General features: G+C 42.7%; 1 protein-coding gene across 2 annotated transcripts in view; it reads right to left on the bottom strand.

Moving 5' to 3' along the window:
* CHRM2 (cholinergic receptor muscarinic 2) overlaps window positions 1-19,632 on the bottom strand; it is a 142,574-nt gene extending 122,942 nt beyond the window's left edge. Inside the window, exons 1-2 of one of the 2 annotated variants that reach the window (XM_026514315.4) lie at window positions 19,193-19,632; window positions 18,770-18,932 (exon numbers count right to left, since the gene is read on the bottom strand). The gene's annotated coding sequence lies outside the window, so the exon portion shown is untranslated. Of the gene's footprint in view, window positions 1-18,769; window positions 18,933-19,038; window positions 19,098-19,192 lie in introns of those variants that run through there. The other variant, XM_057304298.1, reaches the window with a different exon arrangement.
* Between the last annotated feature and the right edge of the window lie 836 nt (window positions 19,633-20,468).

Here is a 20,468-nt window from a genome sequence, read left to right as displayed (position 1 = left end):
TGGAGGAAAGAAAACAGATCATAGCCCCCGGTTAAATTAAGGGAAACTGTAAGGCCTGGGGCTCATCGACAAACAGTCTGAGCAGGAAATGCTAATCCCTCATTTCTCAAAATTCACTCCCCAGCAGAGAAACCTTTGGCCCTAAAGATAGAAGGCTGATGATTGGTGTGACTTGAAAAATGTTATTCCTACCCATATATTTAATTTCTTTCTGAAAACCTGCTAAAACACTTCTCACTGAATTCCCATAGCTTCCAACACCACAGGTCAACCATTCATGTTAGGCTGAAGCAAGGATTAAACCAGGAAGGTTCTCACAGGTTCACATCTCTCCTGGCCCCATCGCCTGGGCATGAGCACATACATTTATCAGACATCACAGGGAAGAGGGGAATTCAGCTCCTTTGCATTTTAAAACAGTAAGGCCTCTCTTAGGGTTCACGTGATGCTTTAGTCTTCTGGCGGAATTGTCAGAACACAAGTAAAACTTTCCTGTTTAAATACAGCAGGGCAAAGCAACACATCCAGCAGAGCCAGCAAGGAAGAAAAAGAACGGAGATTGTCCATCTTAATTTAGCCCTGTAGTTTTAAAAACAGGGAGTCCCAGAGACCTCTCCTCAGAGAACCCAGGAGGCACCTTATGTCCCACCCAGAGGACTTAAAAGTCCCAAGGGTAGTTTTCCTAAAGAAACAGGTAGAAGGCTGCACTTGGCCCCAACTCCTACTCTAAAACAATGCAGTGATGAGATCTGGGAACTCAAGGGCAACATGCAAATAGAAGGGGTTATTGGCTCAAATCCACACTGTTTTTTTCTGACCTCCTAATATGTACTTTATATATTTTGATACTTGTTCTTTACTTCTGTTGTGACAGATGCTGCTTGATCAATTATAGTAAAGTGCCTTTGTTCACTTCGTATCTTACATACACTTACATATGTAGAGGTGTTTTTATATAAATTTATATCTTTAAAATATTTTATATATAATAAGCACTCAATTATAACGACAACAAATAATAATATAAATAATATATATTATACTCTATTTTACTCTATTTTATGTGGGTCTTCTTTTATAAGAGATTTGGGGCTTCTGAATCAAATCCACTTGGGTCCAAAACCAACTCTTTCTACCTATTTGCTTCATCCGGAGTAAGTTATTTGACTTCTTTAAACCTCTCTCTCTAATGTAAAATGAGAGATTATGATGCCTACACCAATAAGCTGTGAGAGCTGAGTGAGATGAAGCACATGGAAGAAATTACCTCCATGTCTAGCACTACTTAATAAGGACTCATTTCCATTCCAAGTCATACCCTTCTCAATTACTCATTCCATCAGCTACAGCAGTGGGTCTGTGACAAATATTTTTTGTTGTGTTTAACTGAACTACGTATGTCAAGTTATCTAGCTGTGCCTACACAACCAAACAACCAGCAGAAAGCACAGAAGTCCATCAATCATGATATTTGGGAATCCAATCATGGTATTTGGAGTATTGACAGATCCTAACATATTGATGTGGTGTGATTCCCTGAGATAAACTTGGCTTTGACTGGATTGCCATTAGAGCATCTTGTTACTCTGCTCATAAACACACCTTCGGGAAAGAATACTAGAAGCTGTAATGCCCAGCAGAGAGAAAACGTTTGGGTGACCAATTCAATTATTCACTGCTTCCCCCGAGAGGTTTTAGTGTCTTGGAAACAGTCAATAACTAGTTCCAACACCAAAAATAAAATAAAATAAAATAAAATAAAATAAAATAAAATAAAATACAATAAAATAATTTTTTTAAATGGCATAAATTTCCCACTTCCTTCAGTGTCTTGGTCACTTTCTTCAGTATAGGAATGAGCCTACTCTTCTATCTAAAGCCCAGACCATTATGAATGGGAGAAAGTCATAGAATAGTAGAGACCTATTGCTCTCTGTTTACACGGCCCCACTTTCTTTTAACACAGGACACTATGATATTGGCAGACGTCATAAGTTAGATGCTCCAATTGAATGACCTAATTAATCTCTGCCATGATTCTATCCAATTTTCTACTGCCTTCTTAGGTAAATGTCAGATGAAATAGAATGGTACAGGGCATAAAATAAAATGTTTCCCTTTGATGAAAGATTTTGCTCACGGGAGCCAACAGGGTAAGTCTATACCTTTGTAATAGCATTCTGGCGTCTCATGGTCTGATCCAATCTACCTCTTCAGCTTTCTTTCCCATATTCCCATACCCACTGCTGGAGCCACTGAGAATAATGTGTAGGACCCTGAATGTTCCATTCTTATGCTTTAGTACATGCTGTACCCTCTTCTTGGAGATCCTTCTTCCTCCCCAGCCATGGATTGAATGATTGTGTTCCCTCCCAAAATTCATATGTTGAAGCCCTAATCCCCAGTTTGATGGTATTTAGAGATGGGAGAAAATGAGGTCCAATGACAGTGGAGTCCTCATGATGGATTAGTGCCCTTATAAGAAGAGTCAGGAGATCTTGCTGGCTCATAGTGTCCCACTCCCTACCCCCACCACATGAAAACACAGCAAGAGGGTAGCTTGTGTAAAGCAAAAGGAGGGTTCTTAGCAGAACCCAACCATGCTGGTACCCTGATCTCAGACTTCCAGCCTTCAGAACTGTGAGAAATAAATGTTTGCTGTTGAAACCACCTTACCTATGGTATACTTATTACAGGAGCCCAAGCTAAGACACCCCATTAACCCAGTAAAATCCTACTTGCTTTTTAAATGTTCTATTAAACCAAACCTCTCCTAGGTTAAGTCCCACCTTCTCCTCTGTGGCTGCAGGAGTCCCAATACCTCTATTATAGGACCCATATATCCTATGTCATTGTTTATCCCTCACCTTATCTCCCAGGATAGACCCTAAGGGCTAGGATTATAATTAATCATCTTTGTATTCTAGATGTCCAGGCAGAGTAACTGGTAGCAACTAATTTTGCAGCAATAAATGTTGAAGAATACATGAAAAAACAAGTATTTCCAGTGTGTTACTATCTTATAAAGCACTCCCATGTGCCTTCTATACAAGGACTGAATACTGCAGGGAGATGGAAAAGTAAGCTTAAAATACAGAATGATGAGGATGATACCGACATGAGTGATGGATTTTCTCTTAGTTTTAAATATTAAAAAATGTCCTCTTTATATGTGTGCGTGTGTATGATACCTCTGGAATTTGAGTTCTTTTGCGGAAAGGGGTGGAGTTGAAGGGAGCTCCCCAGTCCTGCTCATCTTTCTGAGCAGGCTGTGCTCCAGCTTCCTTTGGAATCCATCAGACAGAAAAGGTGGGAGATGTCGGGGTCTGATTTGTTCCTCCCTTGTTGCCATCATTAAAGAGGTGCAATCTGCCACAGAAGGATTGTCATCCCTGTTCAAATATTTTTTCTTTGAGCTTATATGAAGATGAATGAAACATTTCTTAAAAGGTGGAGGCACATTAGCTTCCAGCCTCTGTAATACAGTTTCTCTGAGCACAAAGTCGCTTCTGTCTTCCGATGGATTACTGGTACCAGGGAATGGCGTCAGCTCACTGATAAGCTCAGGGAGCTCATATTGAAAAAAGACCAAACAAACAAAGCGGATTTCCTGCAATTTTTGTTGAAATGCTTCCATTTTGATTGTAGGTCTTCATTTAGTGTGGAACTCTCTTCTAGTGAGGCAAGATAAGCAGCCTTATTTCCTGGCAAAACCTCTTTTTGATTGTGCCACTGAGTAACCCCCAAAGAGAATACAGTATTTACAAACAAGGCTTCTGGCATGTTCTCCTATACTTTCTTGTCCTCTCACAACTCCAAACACCTCTTAAAATAGCTTTTCAAGTGCCTTCCCAACATTCCCCAGGAGTACATCGCATTCCAGTGTAAGTGACAGGGGTCTGCGGGAGCATTCTGTCACCTCACTGTGAGTTTTTCTGGACCATGAAATGCCCAGTGTCCCAGACAACACCAATTCCTCAACTCACCACCAACTGCTTCTCCCTGCCACTCTCCTCTGATATCAAAGAAAAAAGACAACCAAAAAAATGGGCATTTCATTTTGAAAACATTTGTGGTGACAGTGATTACACTTATAGTTATCAGCCCTTCAGATGAAGTAATCTGCTCTTTGGAAGAAAAGCACATCGACAGAATTAGGAGAGACGACATGAAAATACAGCTTTCCAATCTGTCTTTTTTTTTTTTTTTCTTACTCTAAAGATATTGCATGGACAATTTCTGACAATTTGGCAGTAAATGTGACAACAGAGTTTCCTAATGACCTTGTGAATTGGGGAGGCAGAAGGAAGAACTGGGTTTTGACGTCATTTTCCAAAAGGCTTCATCCATCTTATTTCCCTCAGCTTTTTAAAAGATGTCATACATCTTCAGGGAACAAATACACTGTGCAATTTGTTTTCAATTATTTTTTATTATGTAAAGTTAAAAGGCTGAGTTGATATATTTTTATAAGCATCAACATTATTTAAAAAAAATATTAGTCCAAATAGATACTGCAAAGATAAATGAAAGCCCCAATTATTTACATACAATTCAGTAGCAAAAATGAATAAATGAGATCTCCAAAACATTCAGAAAGCAGGAAAGCAGCTACTCTCAGGACTGGAGTAGCCTAGCGAACCTAGTGAACTTCTGGCAGGGACCCAGAAGAATGACACAACGGTTGATTCATGCTCCGTAGGTTAGCACCATGTCACATCTACCATTAAAGCTTTGATGATCACTCATGTTTGAACCTCAGCCTTTCCCACAAAATCTTACCACTAACTGTGGAAACCCTTTGGAAATCATCAAGGAAACAGAAGATGGGAGGTAGAGAAAGAACAGAAATCCCACATAAATGAGGAAGAATTACAAGGGTTTTGTTTGTTTTTTGTTTTCTTTTGTTTGGAGCTCAAATCTTTCTTAGAAGGAATTAAACTCTAAGATTAAAAATAATCATGTGGAACATTCCATAGGGGTAGTCATGGTGAAGGAGTGAAACGGACGATGGGTTGGGTGTCAGGATGCTTAGGTGCCAAATTCTGGCACTATCACCTTAAATCATTGTCTCTCACAGGACAACTCACTACTACTTCTTGGTCACAGTCTCCTTAACTGTAAAATAAAGGTGCCAAACTAAATGAGGCTGAACACCTCACTAAATTCTTGAATGTGAAGCTGAAGGAACTAAAGGTAAACTGACAATGATGCAATTGTCTCCAAGGTCATATTCTTAACCTCTACTCTACACTGCCTGACAGTGGGGACACCCTTCTCAAGTCAGAGAAAGCACTCAAAGCCTTTTCTTTTCCTGCTCTCAAGGAGGTGGTGAAGGTCCGTGGAAGATTCCCAAAGCCAGGGAGCATAGGGCTGCTTGACTGTTGAGGCCGTGGCAGGGTTGTTGTGAGAGAATGCTTACTCTGAAAGAGGTGAACATGGGCATATGTGGACCTCCCCTTCCACTAGTGATGCTTGTGTGTGATGACAGAGAGGGGTCGGCTAGGAGGGAAAAGTGGGGGCACAAGCACAGTGATGTGTACAAAATAAGTGTTTAGCAAATATCTCCTGAGTGAATGAATAAAAGAACAACTGAATGAATCCTCCAATTCTATGCATAAGACCAAAGCTATAGTATGGCAAGTTATTCAATATAGTACTTAGTTTCATGATGTAAATTGTTCTCTGTCTTTGGTCATGTATCTTGTAGATGGAGTCAACAAAAAGAATCAGTGGTACTGTAAATCCATCCCAGTATAAGAGGGGAAAAGTGTTCTGTTGAAATCAAATGTGATCTGTGCTAGCTCACATTTGTTTCAACATAGGTTCCACAAAAAAACAAACACGTAGTGTCCCTTTAAAAGTTCACGCTCTAGGTATTAATTAGATTCAGCTTAAATTAAGTAATAATACTATTCTATGTACCTACGAAGGTAGCCCATATACAATTTTGCTCAGGCTTAGGTGAAGTGTTGGTTTCAAAAGCGGGAAAATGTGCCAGAAGGGAAGATTTCTTCTGAAAAAAAAAAAATTTTTTTTCCCTAGGAGAGAGATTCTTTGAGCTTTTTCAGAAAATGATGACTTGCTATTGTGAAAGCAACAGAAGAAGCAAGTTAGGGTAGTAAGAAACTTCAGATGTTCAGGAAACTAGTGGCACAAAATTATCATTAAATAAATATTTATTGAGTTCTGTTATGTGACAAGATTAGAGCTGGGCACAAGATTAATGTTGAAAAGAATTTAAAAAGAAAATACAAATTTTGCCCATATGGAGCAGGTTTCTTCTAATGAAACCAGAGAATATCAATGACAATTCGTCGTGAAAAGGAGTTGAATATAAGCTACGTGTGGGAACTGTGGAGTGGGCCCAAGCAAAGCTATCAAAAGTCAAGTTAAAAAAAGTGGGTGCCATTAGGCGCCCAGTGCAAAGGCCATGTCTGAATAGCTGGAATGACTAGATCAATAAAAAATAGCGTTACTTTTCCTGAAGGCAGAGAACAGAGGAAATGACACAACCTAAAGGAGTATGAAACAACCTCTTAGGACTTTGTTTACTTCTCAAATAGACAAGAATGCTCGGTCTGCTATTGGTAAAACAAATTAAGATCTATAGTGCTCCATTCAGGGGTCAGTAGAAGTATCTTGGGTAAGCTTTTGGCTCTTACTTAGCTTCATCATGACCACTGGCTGCTGGAGCTTGGACGGTCAACTGGGAAGGAGAAATGGAAAACAAACAGCTCTGTGGTGTCCTTTCTTACCTCTTCTTGTTTATGCAGACTCAATGGAGAAGAATTACCAAAACTGGATAAACAAACCACTTAAGTTTTTCACCAGAAAGGTGAAAGATTTTTGTTGCCTGAATTACCCCCCCCCCAAAAAGTATCTTACGAAAAAGATAATATAGGGAAAACAAAAACAGTTCAATAAAAACCACAAGATGCCAAGTAACAATGCTCTTTTCTCACTATTGCCGAAATAGGAGTAGGGTGGGTTAAAGGGGGAAAAAAGAGAAAGAATTAAAATATTTAGAACACGAGTTCTGCTGTGGCTATTATTGGAAAGCTCCAGAATTTAAGAGCATGGAACTATAAGATTAGAGAAAATTCAACACAAGAATAAAATAATACACATGATGAAATGAAAAAAAAATTTTCCCCTAATGCATAGCTAAAAGGTATCTTCAAGAAATAAGAGAAAGCATTTGCTGATTTAATGAAAATACCAAAGAAAAACAAATACAACTGAATATTATTCAGCATTAAAAGCCAATGGACTATATCAAGCCATGAAATTACATGGAGGAAACTTAAATGCATATTAGTATCTGAAAGAAACCAAAACTATATATGCTGTGTGATTCCAAATATATGACCTTCTGGAAGAAGCAAAGCTATGCAGACGATAAAAGGATCCAGTGGTAGACAGAGATTAGGAGGGAGGGAGGGATAAATGGGGGCCACAGGAGATTTTTAGGGCAATGAAATTACTCTTTGTGACACTATAATGGTAGATACATGCCATTATATATTTGTCAAAACCCACAGAACACACAACACCAAGAGTGAAGCCTTATGTAAAGCTATGGACCTTGGATGATTATGATGTGTTAATGTAGGTCATCCACTGTAACAACTGTACCACTCCTGTGCAGGATGTTGATAGTGGGACAGGGAGTTTATGGGAATGCTCTGTACTTTCTACTCAATTTTGCTGTTAACGTAACACTGTTCTAAAAAATAAAGTTTATTTTAAAAGCATGAAATTAGTGCAGCAAGAAAGTTATCTTCCTTTTTTAGAAAAAAAGAAGATTTATTTATTTTAAAGATCGAGAGAGAGAACATAAGTGGGAGGGGCAGGGGGAGAGGGAGAGAGAATCTCAAGCAGACTCCCAGCCAAGCATGGAGCCCAACAGTGGGCTCAGTCTCAGGACACTGAGATCACGACCTGAGCCAAATTCAAGATGCTTAACCAACTGTGCCACCCAGGCAGCCCAAGAAAAGTTATCTTCCAATAATTATACAGAGTAATGAAAAAATAGTACTTTGAATTTTAGATAACTGAACTATTGAAACTGTTCCATTTTCAATTATATTGGAAATGTAGAGTAAGAGCACACGGGAGTTTGAGAGAAAAAACGGATTTTAAAAAGTAGCCAAATAGTTGCTGCAAGGGGAATGAGTAAGTCACATTAATTTAATTAAAAGAAGCAAACAGGGATAATGCCCTTTAGAATATCTGACCAATACAAGGTGCAGTGATTTCAATGATCTGCGATTCCTAAGTCTTAGGGAGATGAGCTAACAGATTTACAGTCACCATCAATTATTTCTGAAAATGCATCTCATACCAAGAGGTGCCAAAATACAGAAATTGGAGCAATATCTATTAAAGGAGAAGAGAGCAGGGCTGCCAATTATAGCCGACTCTCTAGATTCAATATCTACTAAAATAATGGGACTAAACCAAGAAGAAAAATATAACAAACCGTAGGCACTGAAAAAGCTGCGGAGAGGCAGGAGCAATTAAGTAACTGAGGTTTGAGAAACGGGAGAAAGATCCAAGAGGAATGGACCATGGGGACTTGCACTGTGGTAAAGAAACTAAAATGAGCTAGTGAACATCAAAGAAGAGACACCTGACAACCTCTTTCTTCCATGAGAATGACCCCTGGGATTTCATCTGAATGCTTCAGTGATAGAAAGGCACCATTTTATTTATTTATTTTTTTGAATATGGAAACATGCTGGAATATAAATATGACCTCTTTTCTGTATCCCTGCTTGAAAATAAAAGAAATTTGAATTTTCAGGAAATTCTTACAGAGGCAGAAGCCAAGGTGTCTCCTTATAAATGAAGGAATTTTAAATGCTAAGGATGTGAATTTCCTGAAAGATGTGTTATGTAACTAACAAACTGCAAGGGAGAGGAGCAATTATCACTTTAATTAATTAGAGCCCTGTTGTAGCTCCCTTGTGAAAGATAATCCTTGATTAAAAGTGTCAGTGTGTAAAAATATTGACTGATATTGAAACGTAAGAGTGTGAAATTTCAATTAATTGTAAAAAAATTAGCTGGTATTATCATTTACCAATAGACACTAATGATTCTCTGGAGACTTGGAACATACAAACAAATGGTTAGAGGTGACAGTGGACATGCAAACAAAAATAGAATTAATCCACTGATGGTGCATCCCTCAGAATAATTAGTTCCTTTGGCCTTCTGTTTTATATCTGCAATGCAGAGGTTAATGTTAAGTAATAGCCATAGTTTTGCAGAGAAAGGGAATAGACAGAATAATATGAAATAGAAGGAGACTAAATAATATTTTACTAGCACACAGTGTTTTCATGGGCAACAGAAATTTTCCAACATACATACGCTTTATAAATATTCAAGAAATCATATTTTCTGCTTTAGAAATCCCATACCGAAAGCCTTGCTTAGACTCTTTCCCCCACTGTGCCTGGAAAGAGTTCCCCAGGAACTATGAAGGAGCAAGCATCTTCAAACAGGAAGCCTAGAATTAGACTAAGCCGAGGGGTAAGTAGCCACGACACATTCTAAATCTCACCTGAGACCAATTCCTCGAACATGAACTTGGTTTTCGTGATTCCCTTTTCTAAACACTGGCTCAAAGTGTGATATGCCTCGATTTCTTTTTCTTCTCTCTCTAATTTTTCTTGTCTTATTGGAATTAAATGCCAAATGATATGAGCTATTAAAAAAACTGCTTATGGTATAGTAAAGCAAAACAAAAAATTTTTAAAATGATCGTTGACATTAAATGGGTGACTGATGCCTGAAGCAACGAACTCACTCTCAGACCTAGAACGAACTCGTGCACGTCCACGAGCTCCAATTTCTAGACTTACAAAAAAGTAAATAATAATAACAAACATCTACCACACAGGGCTGGCATGAAGTATAGGAATAACATATGTAAAGAAATGACACGGGTCCGAAAACTTGGTCTATACCTAAGGAAGAGTGGCTGTTGTTTCTTTGTTTTTGTTGTCATTTTAATTGTCACAGAAAGAGAACCTTATCCAAAATTTGAAATTTTCCCTAACATAGAAATATCCAGTCATGGTCACTGCAAAATAAAAGCAAAAGTGTGATTCCTTGTTTGGCTTTGAGTGACATCCTTAGCCAAGACAACAGAAATTAAACGGACTCTTCCACCACTCTGCACACCTTCAGTACTCCCAGCACATGGTACAAAGGGAGGAAAAACAGTTTGTAATATTCAGGCTTACAAGTGAGGACATAACTGCCCACTCCACTGATAAAATTTGATAGAAAAGTAATTTTGAGAATGAAGCAAGAAAACAGCGGTCAGATCTGGGAAATACTTTGGCCCTGGGGCTGTACTTTATCTTCTCCCTAAAATGAAACCAAGTGTCCTGATGCTCTCTAAAGAGTACAATCAAGTAGAGTTTTCCTATCATTTCCTATTTTCATGCTGGTTATATGGTAGACGCCTCTTCTCTCTATAGTGGTGCCAAGGAAGGCACAGGGTGTGAGAAAATCTTCACCGTGTTCAACAATATGAAATTGTCTGTGAAATTTATGTTCTTCTCTCTACCAATCAAGTTGTTCCATGCTTAGCTTTTATGAAGAGTGGGAAAAATTAGTCTTCGGGGAATTCTTTAGCTCCCCATCTCACTGCTTTTAAAAACATCCTTAGTTAATTAAATAATCAAGAAATAATAGGCTTGTCTTCTTATATTATTGCGTCTTGTTTACTGGCTTGGCATAGTTGGGGAGGTAAGGGGAAGCTACTTTGCTTTATTAAAGTGCAGGAATCATCTTCATGACCAAGGGTGAGCAATAACATCAGGAAAAGTCATTACAACGTTCCTATTGCTAGGGGAGATATTACATGTAATATATCAGTCTGTTACTGAGGATCATGACAGCTCACCAGCATTTCTCACCAGTAACAATGAAATGCATGCCCGTTAACTTTAAAGAATATTTTCTCACTCTAATACCTCCACTAGGGCTGGGGGGAAAAAAGAGGATGAGGGCCAGGTGCTTGGTCCAGCTGGATTAGTCATGGAAACTTTGTCAGAACACCAGACAGGAGAGAGCACAGAGGAGCTCTGGAATCATGAAGAAATCTTCCCAGGAAGATACCAGGGAGGGTGAGCGGAACTGTGGAGGAGAAGGAGTGAAGCAAAGCATAGCAAAGAAATCAAGTTGCTTACATTATCTTAAATGGCCAGAGCTGACTTAGCATAAGCACATAAGATACACAGGTAGGGACTGTGCCCCTCTAAATAAACAGGTACAGGGACGGTATGAAATGGAAGAGAAGCATCTTTCCCTCTGGCTGCCCTCCCGAGTAGTTCTTGATCACTCACACCAGAAAACCAGTCTCTGGCCACAACGAAGCTCTCAGCCTCAATGGCTCACACAAGCTGGAAAACTCTTACGATGTCAGGGTGGCTACATCAAGCAGAGCATCCTATCTTTGTTCCTCTTCAATGCCCTTTGGATGCCAGTTCTTCGATCTGGTATTATTTAAAAAGTGGCGCTGTCATTACCCACCTCAATATCACCTGAGATGCTAAAGAATAGATTTCTGGGTCTGACCCCAAACCTACTGCCTGAAAATCTTTGCAAGACAGAGTATTTCAATGACATAACCTGTGAATTCATCTTTTAAAAGCCTTTTTAGAAGACAGTAGTGGTTTAACTAATTCAGAATCTAGTGATTCAAAGCACTTAACCCGATGTCTCTGAATACTGACTGCTGGAAAAGGGGTCCGGTTCTGCCATGAGATCAACACTCAACGGTGTATAGGGTTCGGAAAAGAGAAGTACTGCTTTTCTGAACCTAGTAAATACAGATCACTTCAAAATACTGCTCTGCTACCACACTTCTTGCTATTTATTTTCACTGACCTTAAAAAATCCAGATCTTCAGTTCTGTTGCTAGTACCATTGCACATTATCCACGGGCTTGCCAGCCCTACTGGTGTGTAGCCTGTGGAGATGCCAATAGCTCCCTTGACACAATAAAATAGAATGCGAGTCTATGCATACAGACCAAGGAGCACATTATCTGTGAAAAAACAGCAGGAAAAAATGAAGCTCCGTATTTCTAACGCATTTGAAACATATATATTTATAAAATTATGGCCTCTGTTCTCACTTCAGACCTTCCTGGGCCTCCCTAGCGAGCTCCAGCTGGCACTCTGCTACCCGCACCAGGTAAAATCACCCAAGTTCTGTAACACTTCTATAGGCTAACCCTTCTGTAAATAGTTCAGTTTACTCTCCAAGAACATATTTCCGCCAACCCCAAAGAACTCTTTAAAATGAAAAACCCATGTTTTCACCTTCCAAGCACTTTGCTGTAACTGTCAAGTGTCACCATTATTATATCAACTATGCATATTAAAATAACAAACATGCACTGAGTAACTGGAATGCAGTGTGCCTGGCTGTGGGAGATTAAATGAGATATGGAGTATAAAATATTCAGCAAAGTACCTGCCACATCACTGCTTTTCTCAGCTATTGTTATTCGTTTGGGTGATGGCTAATGTGCGTGTGATGTTTATCATTGCCTACCATACTACTAATAAATTCGATAAAGAGGAGGAGGGGAAAAGGAGAAGGAAGCAGAGGAGGGAATAAAGAGGCAAATATGTTGGCCAATATTTATTTAGCATTTACTCTGTGCCAGTCACTACACAGCTATTTATGTGTATTATTTCCTTGCGCAGTGGGAGAATGTAGAAAGGGCAGAAAGAGACACAGCCTGGTGAAAAGGCTTTGGTCAGCTACGGAAGAAGAGCTCATGTGGGTTTGATTTTAGAGTTTATCCTAGACAGTTGAGAAACAGTGAAGAATTTTTAACAAGAGGATGACATGTTCAGATTTGCATTTTAGAAAGGTCATGCTGGCAGCGTGAGGCATAGATTGTACTAGGGAAAGACTGGAGGTGGGAGACCAGTTAGAAATGCAAGGCTCTGGTGACAGTTCATGTGAGAGATGCTAAAGGTCTGGAAAAGTTATGTGGATGGAGAGGAGGGAAAGAATTCTAGCCAAATTTCAGGGACAGGTTGGACAGGGGGACACCACGGTGTGAGCAGAATTTGGAGGGAGGAAAAAAGAAGACATGCTTATAGCATATCAACCTCACTTCTTCTAATGTCATGTAATTTGTGACTAATAATAATGTGCAGATTGGCATTACTATTCACACAACAATATAGAGTAAAACTTCCAAGGTTCTCATATAACAAAACAACTAAAAATTATATATCCTATCCACCAATAAAAATGTTCTCATTCTAAAGATAAAAGACTTCCACTTTGAAGTTTTAAAGACTTAAAAATACAGAAGATTCCATTAGATTTTTCTTCCAGAAATGCTTCAATGGACTCTCTTTGTCTCCCACAGAAATATTTTCATAGCAATTTTAAACAGATAAGGGTATAAATATCCCAGCTTTCCCGTAACTTTCTAGAATTCTACAGAGCAAACGGCACTCACAATGTTCAGGCTATGAACTTCTACCAATCTCTCTGCTTAAAAAATATACTAATTACAGGTCTTTCTCGCTTTTGTCCATTTCAAATTAAAATTAGAATTGAAATTTTCTCAAAGTTTTAAAAAATGATGGTTCTTGCCCTCTCCAAAGCAATGTGCTTCCTGTTACTGAACACCAGAGGGCATCATTCAGTGAAAGCCAGGATTTGGGAGAGAGGGAGAAAGAAGGAATTCCATTGCTAATGAAAGAAACTGATTTTTTAGTATGTACCCTTATCTACCATGAAGCATTACCATGGTAACAGCACCAGTTAAGATGATTGTATATTTAGGTCACAGTATAAAAGAAGGAGCTTGAACATGAGGGGAAAAAAGGGAAGCAAAATAAAGACAAGAATATATGAAGTGTGGAAGGAGGCAAACCAGCCAGCACCTACCTCACTCGCCCTTTGCTAATAGCTGTTTCACACAAAGTCACATCACGCCTCTCAGAAGAAAGGGGGATAGTAAATCCTAACTAAAATTAAAAGTTGCCATTGAAATTCAGGACTGTAAGCACGGGCAATCTTAATAAATTAAGAGGAACTCATTCTGCATGGCAAAATGAGGAGACACTATACTCGAAGTTGGGAGATGTGGGCCCTTCGGCAGCTCTTGGTGATCTGCCTCATGCTAGGAAAGCCTCTTCACCCACTTCAGCGCATGTCCTGAGTTAATCTGAAAGATATCAACACTCTTTTTCATCCTGTGCACCAGACAAAAGGAAATCTTAGTACAGCAAAAGACGGAAAGAACATCTGCCAAAATATCAGGTAATTTTGGTGCGTTTGTTTTCCTCTGCCAGAGGCATTCACTGATTAATCAGAACAAGCATGTTGTGCCAACTAAGAATCTAGTTGGCACCGAATCTGCCTTGCTTAGGGTTTAGGGGATCCAACAAGCATATGCAGAGCTGAATTAAAGGATGGGGAGAACAATGCTGAACTCTGAACACCAGAGCTTTGACTTCCCCAAACAGAGGGAAAATGAATGCTGCCACTATTCAGAGAGCCAATCAGCACAGCGTAAGACAAAGACTGAAGTCCAACAGGCTTGTGTTTGCATCTAGGGGCTGCAATGTACCAGCTGTGCAATCTTGGGCCATTACCTGACCCCTCCGAATGCTGCAAAATGGGGAAAATTACGTCTACCTCACAGGGTTGTTACAGTGACAACATGAGAATTGATTCATCTACTCATTCTTGAATAAATATTCAACAAATATTTAATAAGCTCCTAGGATGTACCAGACACTATCTTCACCAGTGGGGATAAAGCACTAACAGAACAGATGATAACAATACATGAAAGGTGCTTAGGACAGTGCCAGGGACTTAGAACACACTCTATGAAAACTCATTTCCAAGGAAAAACAGAAACCACACACACCACCACCACCACGATCACATGACTCAGTTGAGCTTTGGGGTATGCAATGAGGACACTGGCTCTGATACCTTGTAACAAAAGCAGTCCCAACGCCTTGCTCCATGAACCGAAGGTAGACAAAGTGCAGACAGGTGACAGGGGATCAATGACAGGTAGTAATAGTCACAAGGAGAATACTGACGGTGTTTGATGTATAGGAGTCTGAGGAAAATGACACAGAATTCATACCATAAGACGTCCAAACAATTCAAATACAAGTTTAAATGAAGAAAACCAGTCCTTCAAGAGAAATGTGTGACAAAATGTTTGTCAGTGTCTAGATCGTACTGAGTAAAGTGAATAAAGATTAAGATAAGATCATGAGTGGGGTGTGCTGTGAGTGGCTGTGTTTAGGGAATCACTGATAGGCATCCTGTCACAGGCACACTGCAGAGACTGACATCGCTGACGGAGCACTTCGGGGGGCTGTTAATGGCACACCCACACATTCTTGCCCTCACTGACTCCTTTCCCAGTCCCTCTTCATTTCCTATTATTCTACTGTCCCCTCTTCTTCCTCTTTTGCACTTGCCTTAACTTTGGTCACTGTCGTGGATGGGAGAGACAGGTGCCCCCTAATCAGCCTGCCTACCCTCTCCCACAAAAGTGGATGCCATGCCTCTCCTGCCTTCCCTGACAGCCAGTAGGCTGGGGACTGCTGTACTCCTCAGACGTCAGAGGCTGCCCCTCCCTCCTGTGCCCTTGGCCCTGGGGGACGGCTGCCCTGGATTGGAACTGGAAAATGTCACTAGAAGGTACATCCAAGTGCCTGATGTTGGAATTATCTGTGTAAAGAAGGGGAAAGGGTTACATTTGGAGTAATGTGGTTTTTAAAAGTGAAGACAGCCTCTCTCTCTCTGCTTTCCCCCAGAATTGAGACAACATGGGGATGCATCCCAAGAGACTTTTACCTACGTTTGACTACTGGTCCCTTCCCTATCTGCCCCTGAAGTTGAGAGCTGCAAATGTTTTCTTTGGGTTCCCTTGAACTTGAACATGGTAGGGATATTCAAATCTACCTATTTTGTCACTCCAGTCCCTCTCCAGACACTTTTAGGCATACTTACATAAACAAATATGCCTCTTTCTTCTGTAGGAAGACCAAGCATCTGGCAGAAATTTTGGGTCTCAGGACTCTCTCTCACTCCCACCCCACTTCATTCAGAGAGTTTTAAAACAGCAAGCTGACTTGGCTGGAATTTCCACACCCTTATTTTTCAGCTTTAATTGGCCTAATTGTTCAGCCTAGTAAAAAATATAGAATCAGCAGAATTCGCTTATCTATGTACTGCCTCAACTGGAACACATTACTAATAATAGTAATAGCAATAAAAATTCACCTGGCATTAACATATCACTTCTTGAGACCTTCAGTGCCAAATCCTGCAAAGCTTTGACACTACTAGAACAAAATTCTTCCGTCCATTTGACAAGTCTCAAAAGTCCACTTTCTAAATTGCAGCCCAATACAGTTCCCAATGTGAAACTGTCTTCTGGCCAAATCAATTGGTTTACTTCTATGATTATCAGTTCCTTGTTGTTATCACCCAAATATGACATGCACACGTGCCTAACTGTAGCTTCTAAAGTGTATCGTCATCATTATTTGCTTATCAGTGAAAATGTCATTTCCCTGCCATATGCTTTCCAATACAATGTATACACACATACAGATTGCCAACAGAATAGAATGCGTGGCCTTTGCCACACAATGCCGGGTTGAGTTTCAGGAGTTTATAAGCTACCTCACTTTTAGAGCCCTCTTAAACCCAGTAAGCCAGAATAGCCTGGAGTGAAGTCAGGTGCTGGTTACCCCAGGATCTGGCCATTTGGACTTCCTTGGGAGGTTTGCAGAGAGGCTGCCCGCTGTGGCTGGGCTCTGGCCTGAGGCATGCCCAAGGCAGAAGCCTGGGTGCACCAGCCTCTGGCCCACTGACCACGCACAGCTGGAGCCATAACTCCCTGGCCAGTTCCCCCAGAGCCTCCTCACCCTCACCCCACCCCACCCCCAAATTCGAGTTTTTCTCAGACCATTTCTGTTGCCCCATGGTTTCCCTCTGGAGTCTGGATGGCTCCCCTCTCCTCCAGCCCTGCCCTCTGCATGGCCCTGGCAGTGGACGCTGCTGCAGGTGCCCCAGGCTGCGGAGCAGGGGCAGCATACCAGAGAGCGGGCCAGTGTGTGGTAGAGCGTGGGGACGTGTGTTTGTGGTGCTGGCTGCGTGTACTAGGGGATGGACAAACCACACGGCTGGCTGCCACGTACCCACTGCCACCCAGCGCTAGGAAAAAGAGCAAGAAATGCAAAAACAAACCATAGAGAGAGAGAGGAAAGGGAACTAGAAAGTCAACGTGGGGGATTCCGAAGCTTGAGGACTGGGAGGTGCCAGGCTCCAGCTGGGCTTGCAGCACCTGGTCAGGCGGACTTGGAACCCTCCTGTGACTGAGGCCACAGACCTGCCATGGCCGTGAACTGACATAAGGACACGGGAGGGCGGCTTGGGTGAGCTATCAGCAGGCAGCTCTGCTTGCCTTAGGCGTTTACCTCTATTTCTCTGCTCTCCTCCTGCTTGTCTGCACCGGCTGACTCCCACAGATATTTTCATATATGCGACAGCCTTGGGGCTGGTGGCTCCATGGACCCTTGCATGGACGATTTTGTGGCTTAAAGCAGCCTTGAGGACAGCGATGGGCAGAGAAAAAGATGGGGACGCTAGAGGGGGACTGAGGCAGTGGGTGTGTGCTGCTTTCTGGGTCACTAATTCAGGGGAAACTTCCCTTCTTGAAAGCTCTCCCAGGGGGAACCTCCTCCACCCCTAAAGGGGGGGCAGGGGCACGGGGCAGAGCGCACAGGTGGGATTTCTGCACAATCCACCCTGCGCGGGCTTGGACCATACCTCACCGGTTCTGCGAGCTACAAGTTAGCAGCGATCACCCAGGTTCGCAGGTGCGGACAACTAGGGGCACTGTGGGCGCAGCAGCCCCCAACTGTGACCCCGTGCCCCACCTCGGTGGCCTAGGGCTCACAGTGAGGTGGAGGTAGGGGAAGCCCTGGCATGATCCCGGACCTTGCGGGCTTCCGGCTGGGACACTGTCCCAAGCCCAGGCGGATTGCTGACCTGGTGTGCGGGACCGAAGTGGGATGGGGTTGCAGGAGATTGCCCCCTTCCTCTGTCCTGGGATCCTTTCCTCATTCTTATAACCCCCCCCCCCCCCCACTCCCGGCACCCCTTGGCGGAGGTCCTCGGACCGCAGCACCAAGTCTCCCTCCAGCGACCCAGCGCCGGCACCCAAGGGGCTGCTCGGAAGGCGGAGCCAGGGGACTGTGGAGCCGGGGCGAGCTGGGCCTCCACCCCAAACGCCCGGGAGACGTGGCCAGACCCCCCAACAAGAGGGAGCGTGAGGGGCAGGAAAGGGCGAAGCTCTCCTTGTCTCTTCCATGACAGCATCTTGGGGAGAGGGCTAGCAGGCTGGAAGGAGAGCAATGCCCTGCAGGCGCGGCTCGCAGGCTGCCTTCGCCACATTCCGCCGGACTCAGTGACCCGCGGAATCGCGCCCCCGCCTCTCGCTTTGCCTCGTTTGCTCCCTCCTTCCAGACCCGCCATCACTTGCCTTCAACCCTCCAAGCCCCAAGAGTCAAAGTTTCCATCTGAGAATCTGCACTTGTGGAGGACTACCGCCCAATTTCCCAGTCCCCGATCCCTCCACGCCGGGTTCTGGGGATTGGGAGAGACCCTGCCGTGCCAGGGTCCCTGGCGCGGGCGAACTGAGAGCTGGGCAGCGCGGCGCCCTTACCTGCCGCCGGTGTAGCTCCAGCTGCCTCCCGGGCTGCGATTTCCTTGATGAAGGCTGGCAGGAGCGAGGAGCCCCTTCGCGGGTTCGGGGCTGACTGGCCCGGGAACGAGCTGCGCCCCGCTCAGAGTCCGAAGCCAGCCGCCAGCTCCTTTTCTCCCTTGATCTTGCAAGAGAAAAGGCAAAGATTAGTTGGTGCCGCGACAGCCAGAGGGGTGGGGCGGGGAGGCGGGGTGAGAGCGGACCCAAAGGCTCGGACAAGAGCTGCGGACCTCGGGCGCGCGCGGGCAGAGTCGCACACCCCACACCGGTCCCGGTCACTTGGCGAGTCTGGAACCCCTTCGCTGTTTAGGCTGGAGTTAAACCGACGCTGCCCCCGCCCTCCACACCAAACCACCAAAGGAAACGCAGAAAGGACTTTCAAACCTGGCTTTCACGAAGAAGAGGAGTCTGGAGAGCATAACAGAACCAAGACCTGGATGCACCCGCGAGCTGGGCGGGATTCATTTCTTCACCAAAGTGTTTGGGGAAGTAGTAATTACTGTGGGGGGCAACACCTACTTCAGTGCCTCTGGCGATGTCCTAGTGGGATCTGCGGTTTCAAGGCCCTTAGCCAACCCGCAGGCTGGCGTGTGTGTGTGTGTGTGTGTGTGTGTGTGTGTGTGTGTGTGTGTGTGTGAGAGAGAGAGAGAGAGAGAGAGAGAGAGAGAGAGAGAGAGAGAGAGACGGCGTGCGCCCGAGAGTGTGTGTGTGCGCGCGCGCGCGTGCGGTGGCTCGCTCGCCGGAGCGGGTCTATGCGCCCAGGCGCCTTTGGTATAGCAGGAGACCGTGTCTGTGTTCCTGCGTGTGTGTTCGATTCGCTGCAATGGGCGGACAATTTCTGGAGAGAACATTTACAATTTTCTTTCAATATGACAGGATTAGTTGCTGTTGAAGGCGCTCCTCCAATGAAATCTCCTCTGCTCTCTGATTTGGCGGTTCTTCTGAGCAAATATGACAGCCTTTTTCTCCAGGCTCCTTTCCGCTCCTCCACGTCCATCCCCAGAGCCTAGCTCTCCATCTGCAATTTCTACACCAGAACCTTTACAATTACCACCACCACCCAGTCCCAGTTCTGCAAGTACATGATTACTATAAAGGCGACATGACACATTGGAAAGAACACAATGTTGCTTCTAGATTGCTGAAGATGCTTAAGCTCAATTTTTCCAGGTGGAAAAATGTTAGAATAAATCCTCTGTGCTTTGTAAACATGTAATCATGCTGAACTCTTTACGGATTGTTTATTTCTTTGGGATATTGGCAAATGTGTTACAGAGAGAGGTAATTTTTTTTTCTTCTAATTTTAAGCATGGTCTAGTGTCCATGTTTTCTTCAACTAGTAGGCATTAGATTACAAAGCACTGATAACACTTCATGGAATTTGAGGTCTCCACGAAAAGAATTAAGATGCAAACTTCTTGTGTTCTGAATAGCCTTAGGTTTTTATTTCTTCATTTTAATGAGAAATTCCTTCCGAGAAGACTGCTTGTTATTTTTAGATACTAACCCATTTGATAAAGGTACAATGTTATGATTCTAAAGTATAGCTGAGAACAAGACTTCCTTTTGCGAAAGTATATATGTATATGAAGATAACATCAATTTTTACCTTTTGCGATCAAATGAAAAACAATGAAACCTTAAACTGAATAACAGAATT

Source organism: Ursus arctos, unplaced genomic scaffold (genome assembly GCF_023065955.2).
Source record: "Ursus arctos isolate Adak ecotype North America unplaced genomic scaffold, UrsArc2.0 scaffold_3, whole genome shotgun sequence".
NCBI classification, from domain to species: domain Eukaryota; kingdom Metazoa; phylum Chordata; class Mammalia; order Carnivora; family Ursidae; genus Ursus; species Ursus arctos.
Note: the sequence above shows the minus strand (reverse complement) of the source record. Positions and strands in the feature narration are given on the sequence as shown.